The sequence below is a fragment of the Grus americana genome, chromosome 2 (assembly GCF_028858705.1).
Source record: "Grus americana isolate bGruAme1 chromosome 2, bGruAme1.mat, whole genome shotgun sequence".
In the NCBI taxonomy this organism is placed as follows: Eukaryota; Metazoa; Chordata; class Aves; order Gruiformes; family Gruidae; genus Grus; species Grus americana.
In genome coordinates this window covers 61,417,422-61,431,298 of record NC_072853.1, presented here as the reverse complement: position 1 = coordinate 61,431,298, position 13,877 = coordinate 61,417,422, and the positions used below count along the sequence as shown (strand labels likewise).

The following is a 13,877-nucleotide window of genomic DNA, read 5'->3' as shown; positions in this document are numbered from 1 at the left end:
TTTAATTCTAGGACCTTACATTCTTTCTCTTCATAGCATATTTTCCGCAAAACTTTGGATTTATGGAGTTGATATTTTCTAAATCATAAGTATTATTCTTGTAGGTAAAAACAAGAAGACTTCTTTATTAAATTTAAGAAGTCCCAATAAGGCCAATGGAAAGAAAGTTTACTGTCAACACAACCATCAGTTTCTGAAACAAACAGAAGCGTCAATAGCTTTCTTCACCTAATCACTGCAACCACATTGATTTTTCAGAAGGCACACTATTATGTATGTGTGAGTACCATGACCTTTCAGATTTTATCAACAATATTCTTCATGTAAATTGATCCATCTTATACCACTGGAGCCAGGGATGCAGAACTGTCAAAAGCATTCACTTCCACTTAGTTAGCTGGAAATATAACTTCTTCTGAAAAAGTAGCTTCTTCAATCATGGTATGTGGTTTCTATATGTCATATGATGAGATGTAAATGTCTAAGACAATTCAGAACTGTAGATATCTTTACACCTACTAATCATAAAACCACAAGAGTGTGAATGTAGAGCAACCAATTTAAACTTAATCAGTTCTAGTCCATTAGACTTCGTAAAAGGTATTTCCACTCAACTATACAGGAGCCCGTTACAGTCATTTCCATTTGAAGGTCAGCAATTGCCAGTGCTGACCTTCAATGGGACATAAAAGTTGTTAATCAATGAATTTATCAGAACAGACAACAATCACAACACAATACTAGAAACCAGATCGTAATTAATCAATCTGAAGACAAAAGGAACATAATATTTTGGTGAATTAGACTGGACAGGGTTGAACCTCTCCCTGTTCTACTGCTTTGTAGCCTCTTAGTCATGCTCTACTGCTGATACAGTCATTTGATACTAGGTGAGGAACATCAGGGCTCTAAAGGCATCCTCCCCTTCCTGAGATTTGGCTTCCTGGGCTCAGGTACAGTTTAGAGATAGTGTAGCTGAGGGCATGCCCCTGCTCCCCTCTTAGAAAGGACCTTAAGTAAAGCTCCTCCAGAAAGCTCTGCTGGAAACAAAGACTCTCCCATGAGCCTTGTCTGAGCCCCAGCCTCAGCTGCATGAGAGCCACTATGGACTTGCTTGATGATCTGGACTTTCGGCTGACCCTGGATGCCACCACCAGACCTACTCTGCTTTGCTTCCTCAGGCGCTGTAGGCCTGGGTAAAGTCTCTGCCTCTCCTGGCCCTGGTCCCATGCTCAGCTCCTGGCTTCCCTTAGGGAATGGACACTCCTCTGACACATTGGGGTAGAGGTCAACATACTGATTTTGACACTGATACCAAAAATTACAGTAGTACAATCTAAGAGGAATTCTGGATTCCAAATACAGCCACAGCTATAGAACACTGGCCAAAAAAAAGCAGTCTCCATGGACTAATCACCTGCTGAGTTACAAAGACCTCTTACAAACACTACAATGACAGAAAAATATTTTCTAGACAGCTTTCGAAAAGGTTTCTACAACCTTGCTTAGGCAGGCTATACAATAATGCATTAAATATAGTACGCTATTTGTTACAAAAGAAATGAAATCTCCTTCCAACATGGTTGCCGCTCATTTATATTACACATTTGGTAGTATGAAAATAAATCTCCTTGGTAAGATGCATGGCTTGAAGTAAATAACCAAACAATGTTCACTATCTGAAAAAAGCACAGAAATAAGATGGAAAAAGGAAAGTGAAAGCAAAATGGAATGTATCAGTGAGTGAGAAAATGTGTGTAACACAAGCTGAGATATACAGCAATCACCCCAAATATCCCAGTTAGAACCTGGATAAACCAGTACTTATTTCAGTATCTGAGGGTTCCTGCTAAATGCCTTCTTGACTGATATTTTTTACGGTAGACAAAAGGAAAAATAACAATGAAGATTATTTATTTTCCTTTGCAATTATGTTATATGACAAAACAGATTAAGAATGTCTTGAAATTACTTTTTTTAAGATATCCACTTCTCAACTACAATTAAACAAAGAGAGTAGAAATATTAAATATTCTTTACTTGCAAAAAGACAATTAGAGTAATCTGTTCCACAATGTTTCTAGAATAAGAAGGGCAGATGTAGAGTATAACATTGTTTTTTAAGGAACCACCTTTATCATCAAGTATTAAATAAAATTCTGGTCAAAGCATCTTAAAAAAAAGAGAAAGAAAAAACAACAACAACAACAACAACAAACTTCAGATAGAGAAATAACTTTGCTTATCTTACATCAACTATTATTTTTCTTCCTCACAAGTTTTCTGAAATAGAGAAAGACAAAGAAGTCAGTATCCCTAAATTGAGAAAAGCAAAGCATACAGGAAGTGACAGGGTCAGACAAGAGGTGTTCAGCTCTATAAATCAATATTTATGCCATTTGGGCACTACTTGCCTCCAACGTACACAAATGGCAAGGGTTGTTTTTAAGCAATCTCTTGACAAAATTTATCTAATAACAAAATAAAAGCTGTTAATTCCTTTATCTCCTTTGGCAGAAGACATTTTTTTAATGCAATTCTTAAGTCTTGGGGTGTTCTGTTGGTTTTGGTTGTTTTGGGGTTTTTTTTTGGGGGGGTGTGGGTTTTTTGATTTTGGGGGGGGTTTGCATTATTTTTTTTTTAATAAGGATTCAGTGAAGAAATATATTCTCTGAAGAGCATGGAAATAAAAATGGTAGCATAATGAAAAGACTATACCCTGTAGCTAACAGTTTAACCAGATTTACATGGACTAAGTGACTCCAACAGTAACTCAAATGAGCACAAAAGGAAAGTGTTGGACCAAAATCAGACTACTTCCAATTAGATTACTATTTCCATCTAAAATATTGTATCACATGATGTATTATAACTAGCTGTTTGCAGAAGGGAGAAACAGAAAAGATCTTAAAATCTGATAGTCTTTTTGTCAAGATACAATAAGGCAGGCCAAACTGGATATGAGGAAAAACTTCCAGAAGTTATAAAAACTATTATTAATCCTTTTTCTAACAGCTCAACAGCGAGAAACCTTCTGGTCTCTTGACCATTACAAAATCGATATGAAAAATGAAGGAAACAAGATGGTGACTTGAAGTCATGGCAGTCCGGTTAAGTTCCCACTGACTGGAAAAGGGGAAATATAACCACCGTTTTTAAAAAGGGGGAAAAAAGGAAGCCCTGGGGAACTACAGGCCAGTCAGTCTCACCTCTGTGCCTGGCAAGATCATGGAACAGATCATCCTGGAAACTATGCTCAGGCACATGGCAAATAAGGAGGTGACTGGTGACAGCCAACATTGCTTCACTAAGGGCAAATCACGCCTGACAAATCTGGTGGCCTTCTATGATGGTCTAGTGGAGATTGTCCCTGCCCATGGCAGAGGGGTTGGAACTAGATGATCTTTAAGGTCCCTTCCAACTCAGGCCATGCTATGATAAATTTCCTCTATATTCACATATGAGAAGCATGGAAATAATCCCATGCTCATATTTTATATATGGGCTACATCACAAGATCTGTCTCGAATTGAACATTGTCATGCAACAAACAGACAAAATGGGTAGTTAAAAAACCCTGGGACCAGACACCAGTTGTTAAAGAATTTAGAAGGCCTAGAAAACAGCTAGCATGATAAGAATTTTTAAAATGCTTCAAGAGGGTAAGGGGGGGGGGAAGAGAGACAAAAAAAGAGACAAAGGACAAAAAAAAAAGACAGACCTCGAACCTGTAACAGGGCAACTGAGATTCTTAATTATAAATAAGATGACACATAGATAAATATGATATATTGAAGAATAATCAAAACATCGAAACAATTTTTGTGCACAAAAACTTTGATCTTACAAATCTATTTCAGTTTTCTGAATGAGTCAATAAATTGAATCTGCTGAGTCACAGGTCTAGACAGGCCTTCAAATGGCTTTTAAGAAAGGCCTTCCACTATGATTCTTATAGAAACTTAGCTGACTTGGCAAAAGGAAAGGCCCGCATATACTGGAATACCTAGTTATTGAATTAGGAAAAAATAAGGGGGAAAGGATGAGAGGAATAAATGACCAGTTTCCATGCTGTGGGAAGATTATGTCAGTAGACACCCAAAGGGAAACATGCTTGGCTTTTGCCACAGAAAAAAGAAGTCAATATTATATAGGAAGGTAAATACAAACAGAAACAAAGACACTAGGGGGATTAAAACTAGTAAAAGCCTTCAATACTTAGTGATGAAAAGAGAAAAAAATATAAAGTAATGAAAAGCAAAACACAGTTCTAATTCTACTGATACAGGTGTAGCTCTGAGTTTACCGTTATTACTCAAAATGAGATCTTACAATTATAAAAGGTAACCTGGTAAAAACCTGGTAACACCAGTTTTTTTATATTTTAAAAAATATTGTGCAATAGCATTAAAAAAGTAAAGAGAAGATTAAGACTTATTAGGAAAAACATATTAAGCATAACAGAAAATATAATTGTTCCAGTCATACATTAACATCTTCAATAGTATATTTCTGTTTACTGTTGTATCCACCCTGCCCCACAACCAAATTATGTAAGTTTGAAACTGGAAAGTCAGAAAAATAATAATAAGCAATTGATGGTAAGGAATTGCTGGTATATGATACTTTAGACGAAGGGAAAAAAAGTAAAAAAAAAAAACCAAACCAAAATGGAATTTGCATATAGGATCCTGGGGTGGATGAAGGAAGAGGGAACAGAATTAATTATATATATCAATATAATGAAATTGCAGAGGTAGATTTAAAGCAAACAATGCAAATATTTCACCCAATGTACAGTTAAATTTATAATTTTTCATGGCAGGCCATAATGAATATTAAATATTTACATGTGTTCAAAAATAATTGAAAAAATTCACAGAAGAAATATTCAGTAAGAAGTATTAAAGTTGGTAAATTGCCATAAATTGCTAAGAAGCCATGACAGTGCTCTGGGAAAGTATTCTTGTGCTGCTCTTAGTAAGTCTTCCATACATACTCATTTTTGGTCAATGTCAGAAATGGGATACAGGGCTAGATGAGCTTTTGTTCTGATGGCATGCAAGTGCTCTCACACTACTCTGCCAAAATAAAAAAGGTAACTGGCATTTAAAAGCAAGCTTCCCCAACTGTCTGGAAATAAAGGGAGGGTGATAGTGCAATAAAGTTTAAAAGTTAAAATTTTCTTATTTCCCTTAATTGATTATTTGAACATCCTAACCTTTGAAAAGCTATGTATAGAAAAATGAAGAAGGGAAAAAAGAGAACAATACAGGCTTCATAAATCTGAAAAAAAAAAAAAAGGAAAAGATGAAATAAAACTTTTTCTGAACTGTAAAAACTTTCTCACTGTTATATGTAATTTACTGCTTAATGAAAAGCTTGAATGGAGACATTGTATTTTGTAAACATCTATAATTGCAAGCATGATAGTCAAATAGGTGTTAATCTGCCATATGCACTTCAAGATATTTGGTCTGCCACAAATAGCCTGCAGTGACTTTTAAATAGAAGACAACACTGAGAAATTCAATGTAAAAATAAGGAAATATTCTAACTAGTATAGGTAATACTTTAGACATTGCCACGAAAAATTAAAGGTTTCATAACTTTGGTCTCATCACTGAGGTTGAATCACTGAACAGATCTCCAGCTAGACCTTCTATTATTTTATGATTAGACTATATGCCTTAGTAAACTATCATATTAAGATATTCATGCTTTTAAACCTTTTTTATGAAAGCTATGGGACAATACTAAATATGTATCCTTAAGTGAAATCAGAATCTTGTCCTAATTAAGAAAAAATATAATATAGAATAGATGATTATACACATGCATCAACAAAACCTATAGCTTTTCTGGTTTTTATCATGGCTATAAAATGTGTAATTTAAAATTTTTATACAATCTTTGAAAATTTTATCACTACAATTTACTGGCCTATTCAAGAAGTTAGAATATAGGAAATAAAATATTAAACTTAAATGAAAAATTTGAAGCATACTAATATTCTTAAAGTTATGCCACTGGTCACATGCAAATGACAGATTCATTTTTAAATCTGGTCTTTGACCTCCAGCTTCTTCTTGTCAGGAATTCTGAATTAAATATTTCTGAAACTGGAAATAATTTGGTGAGGAAAGTTCAGAGTGCTGAATGTTGATCCATGACAGTTTGTAATCCAACATTTTTTTTTCCTAGCTATTATTAAACATCAGCATAATTTGTTAGCGGAAGTGAACACATCTGTAAAACTCCCTTTTATTTGTTTTTAGCTCTACTCTTTAGTGGTTTTTATAAGGAATTGAAATGAGCATTTCACCAGAAAAGTAATTACAGAAAAAAATCATATAAACCCAACTGTATCTCAAGTGGTAATTCTGACAAAACATATTGCCTTTTAAAAATCTGCTAAGGGAGCAAATTTTACAGCCAGTACTGCTTTACCATCACAATAACCAGCCCCAGAGGTTTGCATTGAAATAAAGATAATTCTCCATTGGATGAACAGTGCTAGGGGAAGTATCAAAGTGTTTAACAATGATACCATCTTCTCTTAAGTTTTGTTCTGATAAAGAGTAAAATATATATTAATAACTCAGTCCAAGAGATCTGTGACTCAAACCAGAAATGAGACACTTGGCAATTAGTATAAGCCCTTACCATTCAAACTTTTCTCACATCATCCAGGCAAATTATAGAATTCCTCCTCTGTACTATGGTACCTCCTCAAAACACCTCTGGCAGATCCCATGCATTCAGATATCGGGTAGGCAGATCACTGTCTACCGTGGTCCCTGTTTACAAGGAAGCAAGTTGCATCTCCTTTTGTACTCGGCTATATTCACAGCAGTAAGTCAGCACAGCAGAAGTCGATAATTAGACAACTGCAGCAGGTGCTGAGGTCCGTGCACAAACACAAGAGCCTCGGTTTTGCCCGCTCCTGCGGCTCTCAATCCATGTGCAGTATGAGGCCGTCCCAAGAGCTGTCATTGCTCCAGCACGGTCCACTCCCTTAGGGCTGGGAGCAAGGGCTATGAATATCTGAAGCAGAGCTTCCCACATGGTTTCTTTCAGAAGGAATTGAGCGTGCACAAAATCACTCTGCACTAAAGCAATACCAGTTAAAGTGGGGATGATGAGGGGACCTGCCTTAAAGCCACGTTACTTCTTTGAACCAAAATGTCAAGGTGTGTTAATTCAGCTGCAGCATTTGTCACCTTACCTCATTCCATTTATTTTTCTCAACTACTTCTTAAATTTTATTTCAGAATGTACTTGTAAATACTGTTCTAGTTAAGAATTTGTGAGAAGTTTCTGTGGAGCTTAGAGTAATAAGTCTGTCTCTTGTTAGAAGTGTTCTGCTGTGCTGGGTTAACCTTGGCTGGCTGACAGGTGCCCACCAAGTCTCTCTCACTCCCCCAGCTCAGCAGGACAGGGGGAGAAAATAAGTTGAGAAACCTCATGGGTCAAGATAAAGGGAGTTTAATGAAATAAACAAATGCCACATGTGGAAGCAAAGCACACACGCGTCCCCCCCAAAAAACCCCAAACGCCCAGAACAAAAAAACAAACAAAAAACCCAAATGAAAACTGAAAACCCCAAAACAAAAAACGCCAACCCATAAACAGAGATGCATTCTCTACCTCCAACCAGCAGGCAATGTCCAGCCACTTCCTGGGAAGCAGAGCCTCGGTACACATGGAAGTTGCTTCATAAGACAAACACCTTAACAACACAGGTGTGCCTCCCACCCCCACCCCTCACTCTAGTTCTCTTAGCTTATACTGCTGAGCACAACATCATATGGTGTGGAATATCCCTTTGACCAGTTTGGGTCAGTTGTCCTGGTTGTTTCCCATCCGAACATCTTGCCCACCTCCAGCCTAAGGGACCTTTGAGCGGGAGGTTGGAGGGACAGCCTTGCTGCTGTGCCAGAACTGCTCAGCAACAGCCGAAACACCGGTGTGTTACCAACGCCATTCTAGTCACAAGTACAAAGCACAGCACAGCACTGTGTGGGCTGCCTGAGGACAGTTAACTCCATTCCATCCAGACCCAGTACATTCATGTAAATAGTAAACAGTTGGAAGAAATAAAAATGAATAAACTTTAAAATGACCCAAATATTTCTGTGAGAAATAAAATACAGTATGAACAATCTTTTTAGCTGCCTAAATGTTTGAATATTGTATATTATTTTTCTTAGCAAAAGAGAAAAGCATTTAATATTTCAGTTGCCAAAACTGTAACTAAGATTTCATTTAAAAAAAAAAAAAAAGCAATATATGTGCTTCATATACATATAAAAAGTGTGTTACTAAGATGTGATCTGATTCAACGACAACTCATCAAAAGGGTTTATATGTGGTAATCTATTAAAACACAGCAGACACTAGAAGAAAAGAGGTCTGAAATATACAGCGATCTTTAAAAAACAGTCTGTTCCTAACTAGAGATGAAAAATAGTTGGCAGTATTTTTCCCTGAGTCATGAAGAAACAGAATCTTATGATGCTGCAAGTTTAAAAACTGTGGTATTTGCAATTCCCTTTCTTGGGAATCAAGTATGCAACCATTATTTCCATGAATTTACAGTGTTTTTTCCCTTTAGTTAATACACCCAATACTTCAATCACTTTGAAATCTTTGTCATACAATTGCATACCAAGACAGATCACATTATACGTACTTTGGTAGTCTGTTTGAAACAGTTGCTTAATCTATAGAGGAAGGAATAAAAAGATACTATCTGGATAATAAATCTGGAAGTAATTATAAGCATATTATAACACCTTCCTTAGAGACGTACAGAAACAGAGAACTTGTGTTTTGAAATTTTTGTTAATTTGATTTTTCTAGATCTTAAAAAAGGAATGATTGAACTTTGATTTCTTCTTCAACTAAAAAAAATTATTTAGGAAGTAGTAATTTAGCCTCACAGCCTTTACTGGTGTTTTTAGTTAAAGTTAGGAAGCATGTCATTCACATTGTAACTACTCCAATATCAAAATTTTGTATCCATAAAAGTTAAGAGTTTACACAGCAAGACTGTGAAATTACAAAGACTGTGAAATTACAAAGATGAGATCATTGACTGGCCCAGAGGCTCCGTGCACCCTTGGCATTGACATTGCAGGGGTGCAGCTGCCAACCGGCTACTTCTGCAGTGCTTCTGCGGGCACTGGCGATTTGCCTGACAGTCACAACATTATCTCAGTGAAGCTATTCCAGCTCATGGGTGGTGGCAAATGCCCTTTGGGGGTGTTACAGCAACGGAAGCAAGGTAACTAGTTTCTGCCATATAAGAAAACCATCTTCAAATACATTGTTTTGTAATTAGGAGGAAGAAATACCCCTTCCACATCTTTTGTCTAAGGAAAAGGAGAGAGTGGATATTGTCCCTCTATTTTAAAAATACAAAGAAAACCAATCTCATTGAAGTTGCTATCATAAAAATAATTTTTTGTCTATGAAATGTGAGGAACACACCCATCTCTGGCATTGTGGTGGGGTGACCTTGGCTGGATCCCAGATGCCCACCCAGCTGCTCTCTCACTCCCTCACCTACAATAGGCGGAGAAAATAACATGGAAGGGCTCATGGGTTGAGATAAACTACACTCACAAGAAAAATAGACTTGACTTGAGGAAAATTAAATTTGTTGCAAATTAAAAACAGAGTAGTATGGTGAGAAACAAAGATGAAACTGAAAACATCTTTCTTCCCTCTCACCCTTCTTCCCAGGCTCAACTTCAGTCCTTTACTCCTGACTCCTCTACCTCGTCCCTCTCTGCCCAGATGGGGAATTACGGTTTGTGTGTCAGTCCATAACAGCTCCTCTGCTTCTCCTTCCTCCTCGCACTGTTCCCCTGCTCCAGCCGGGGGTCCCTCCCACAGGATACAGCCCTCCATGAACTACTCCAGTGTGGGTCCTTCCCACAGGCCACAATTCTTCAAGAATTGGTCCAGAATGAATCCTTTCCAAGGGGCAAATCTTTCAGGAACAGACTGCTCCAGCGTGGGTCCTCCACAGGCTGCAACTCCTGCCAGGAGCCTGCTCCTGCATGTGATCTCCATAGGCTGCACCTTCCTTCAGGACATGTCCCATTGCTCTGGTGTGGGGTCTTCCACAGGCTGCAATATCGATATTTGCTCCTCCATGGTCCTCCATGGGCTGCAGAGGGACAGCCAGCCTCACCATGGTCTTCTCCACAGGCTGCAGGGGGATCTCTGCTCTGGCGCCTGGAGCCCCTCCTCCCCCTCCTTCTTCTCTGGCCTTGGTGTCTGCAGGGCTGTTTCTCTCACGTATTTCCTCACTTCTCCCCATCACACGCCTATCACACACTGCTCAGCATTTTTACTGTATCTTAAATGTGTTTCGACAGAGGTGCCACCAGCACCACTGATGGGCTTGGCTTTGGCCAGTGGTGGGTTCCTTTTGGAGCCAATTGGAACTGGTTGTGTCTGGCACAGGGCAGCTCCTGATCTCTTCAGACAGTGGTCACCTCTGCAGCCCTCCTGCTACCAAAACCTTGCTATGTAAACCTAATACAGACAATTTTTCAAGTTATTTGCATAAAAAATTGAGTGCTTCCTACTTTTGAAAAGTCAAACCTAAAATAATGATGATTTAAAAAACATCTTGTTAGGTAATGTTAGGCTAAAATGGTTTCATCTTAAAAATGTGTTGTCCATCATTCCATCTTTAAAATCTATGGATTTTAAATATTATAACAATATCATATTTTAATATTATAACAATATCATATTAAAGGTGGAAATTAAACTTAAAAAAAAAATAGTCTATGCATCCACAAGCTCCACAGTTCAGCATTCTTTAGTTAGATTCTGTACAAGTCCACTACAAAACATATTCAATTAATCAAATATTTAATAACCAGATATTTACCATAATAATTACAGATAAAGAAAAGAACAGCTATTATTCCCCAAAATTAATTTATAAGCTTGTTTCAAGGTCATATTCACAGATGAAATAGAAAATATCTTTCCATAAACAGCATGTTTTGGGTATTGATCTGTGCCATCAACAAGGGGGTTTTTTTTCTTCATTTTATCCCTGCCTAGATGAACCAGTTAGATCCCTCTAATATTTGTTGCCATGCTATTTGTCAAATAACACAGCCATTAATTTAAATAGTATTCTCCATTCCAAGAAGTACAATCGATAAAACCACATAGTAACAATGTCTGATCTCAATTGTTTCATCAATTCTGCTCATCTTGTACAACAGAAGTTAGCTTTTCAAAAACTGCATATGGAAACATCTTATACCAACATACTGCCAGCTAAGAGTAATATTAAGGACTCACATTTTGTGCAAAATATAATTAATAATAACTTTTGTGTTCAGAATTTCAGTCTGCATGATTTACTAACATAAGTGGCAAGAGATTGCATAAATTCTATATTCTGTGGAGGTATACATATTAAAGAGCAAGATAATTAAGTGTCAACATGAAATCATTTAGACAAAGATGTAAGGACTTCAATTCTGTATTCTGATACCATGTTTAATCTTATTAAAACTATTATTAAAGAAAAAATGTCACCATTGTTTGTTTATACCCTTTAAAATATGAATCAGCCATACATCAATTAGTAACACTGTATATTGTTCTAAACAACTACTATAGATCTCCCAGATCATCTCACATATACAAGTTTTGGAGAAGCTAGGGTATTAGGCAACTGTGTTTTTCTCTGGAATTCATTCCATAACACATTACCTGTATCAATTGTGTCTACTTGCTAAACAAAGTCCTAATCATTCAGATTAAGGTGCACAAAGATATTTAGACAGCCGTGGTTTCAATCTTGCATATGATCCCCTTTGCTAACCTAAACATCTAACCATCACCCATATTTTACAGAAATCATCCTTCTGTACTCTTCTAACCCTGCACATAACATGTTGTTTTATTTGAACTCAAGATACTATTGCAGAAAAAAAGGCTCCTGAATCAGAATTCAAAGCCATTGTTTTCAGGTTATTGATAGTATTAGTGCAAAATAGATAGAGACAGTCTCAGAAATTACAAAGGTTCAACAGTGACATTAGAATGTGTCTACATAGGAATAGACGGGTTCCATCTAAGACATAAATTGAGTTAGGCTGGAATCCTTGAAAAAGCTGTTCTCTCTCCTTTCTGAACTCCTGTTTTTCATTTAATGGCAGCAGCAAGATTAAAAAAATATGCTAACTAACTCTACAAACCACTGCGTTCTCCACATATGGCTGGCCAGGTCTCCAGTGCCATAACTGATTTAGAGATGAACTTATTGCTAGAGTAATTTTTCTCATAAGGATGTTTCTATCTCACTAACTTTTTGCTGCTGTGAGTAGAGCTCATTGTGGCATTAAGGATTCACCACAGTCCTTCTTTCCTCTAATACTGTTGACCTTTTATTTCACTCATATTGTTAATGGGTGTTTGGTGTCACAGAAGCCTGTTTACGGTGGTACTGTTTGCTTTGCCTGCAGCCAGACACCAGGAGTACTGGGCACGGTGAGCAATTGTGCTTAGGATACTATGGCAGGCCCTGACAAGGACTCCTGGCTGGAAATGTTGCTGAAGACTACAAGACTGGTCAGCCTTGGTGGTGATGCACCACAGGGCATGGTTCCTAGTCCAAAATGGAGAAACTACTCCTGGCACAGCAAATGCCTCAGTTCACAGCTCTGGAGGGAAAATGTTCCCATCAAGGTCATGCTATCTCCCCCTGAGGCTGGGGCAGGCAGAGTCAATATTCTTGCCTCTAGATGGGATGTTCCAGTCAAGAAGTTCTGTCACCAAGCTGAAGGAAGAGGCCAACAGTAACCTTGTAAAATTCAACAATCGAAGTCCTGCACTTGGGAAGGAAGAGTCCCTAGCAATAACAGAGAGGTGGTGGTTTTTCCAAAGTAGCTGTTCCTTGGAGACTGGCTCGGCATCAGTCTGCTGGTGGTGTGTGATTGCTTTTGCATCACTTTTTCCACGCCCCCCCCCTTCTATTTCCCCCCTTCACTTATTAAACTGTCTATCTCAACCTGCGAGTTTTTTCTCTATTGTGCCCTTCTAATTCTCTCCCCCATCCCGCTGCTGGGGAGTGAACGAGAACTGGGTGGGAGCTCACGTGCCAGCTGGGGTCAACCCATCACAAACATGCTGCCCAGAGAAGTTGTGCAGTCCTGGAGGTTTTTGAGACCCCACTGGACAAAGCCTTGAGCAACCTGGTCTGACCTCAGAGCTGACCTTGCTTTGAGCAGGAGGTTGGACTGAAGATCTCCTGAGGTCCATTCCATCCTGACTTGTTCTGTCATTCCATGAGTTGCAGTTCTTGCGAATCAGAGATAGAAACAGCTGCAAACAAATCAGTTCCCACCCTAATCTTTTGATGGTAACTGTTACCAATCTGGCAGATGATGGATTACATAGTTTCAGCTGACAGTAAAATACAATTTAAATTTTTTTCCTTTACATTGATAAACAATAGTTTTAAATCATCAGCTATGAAAAGGCACACACTGCAGGGACATTCACTTTTATAAGGAAACAGAGATGACTGAGCTCCATCTCCGCCTTCTGACTTTGATAAAAAGTTGTGAAGTCCTGTCTGTTAGAGGTGTGAGACTAACAGATAGAATTGACACTAACAGACAGAGTTCATCACAGATGCCTAATATTCTATGCAAGTAACATTTTAAAAAACAAACAAACAAACAAACACCCCAGCACAGCCATATAACCAAAAGATATTTTAAATACACTAACATGCTTTATCAGATGAGCATCTTTCTGGCCATATCTCCAACCTCAAATTACTTGCGTTACAAAGAAATCATGAAAATGCTGATATGATATGGGAT

At 37.8% G+C, this 13,877-nt stretch overlaps 1 protein-coding gene across 1 annotated transcript in view; it reads right to left on the bottom strand.

Annotated features, from left to right (window-relative positions):
• Positions 1-13,877, bottom strand: part of CCDC102B (coiled-coil domain containing 102B) — a 218,142-nt gene that overhangs the window by 114,320 nt on the left and 89,945 nt on the right. The window lies entirely within an intron of this gene.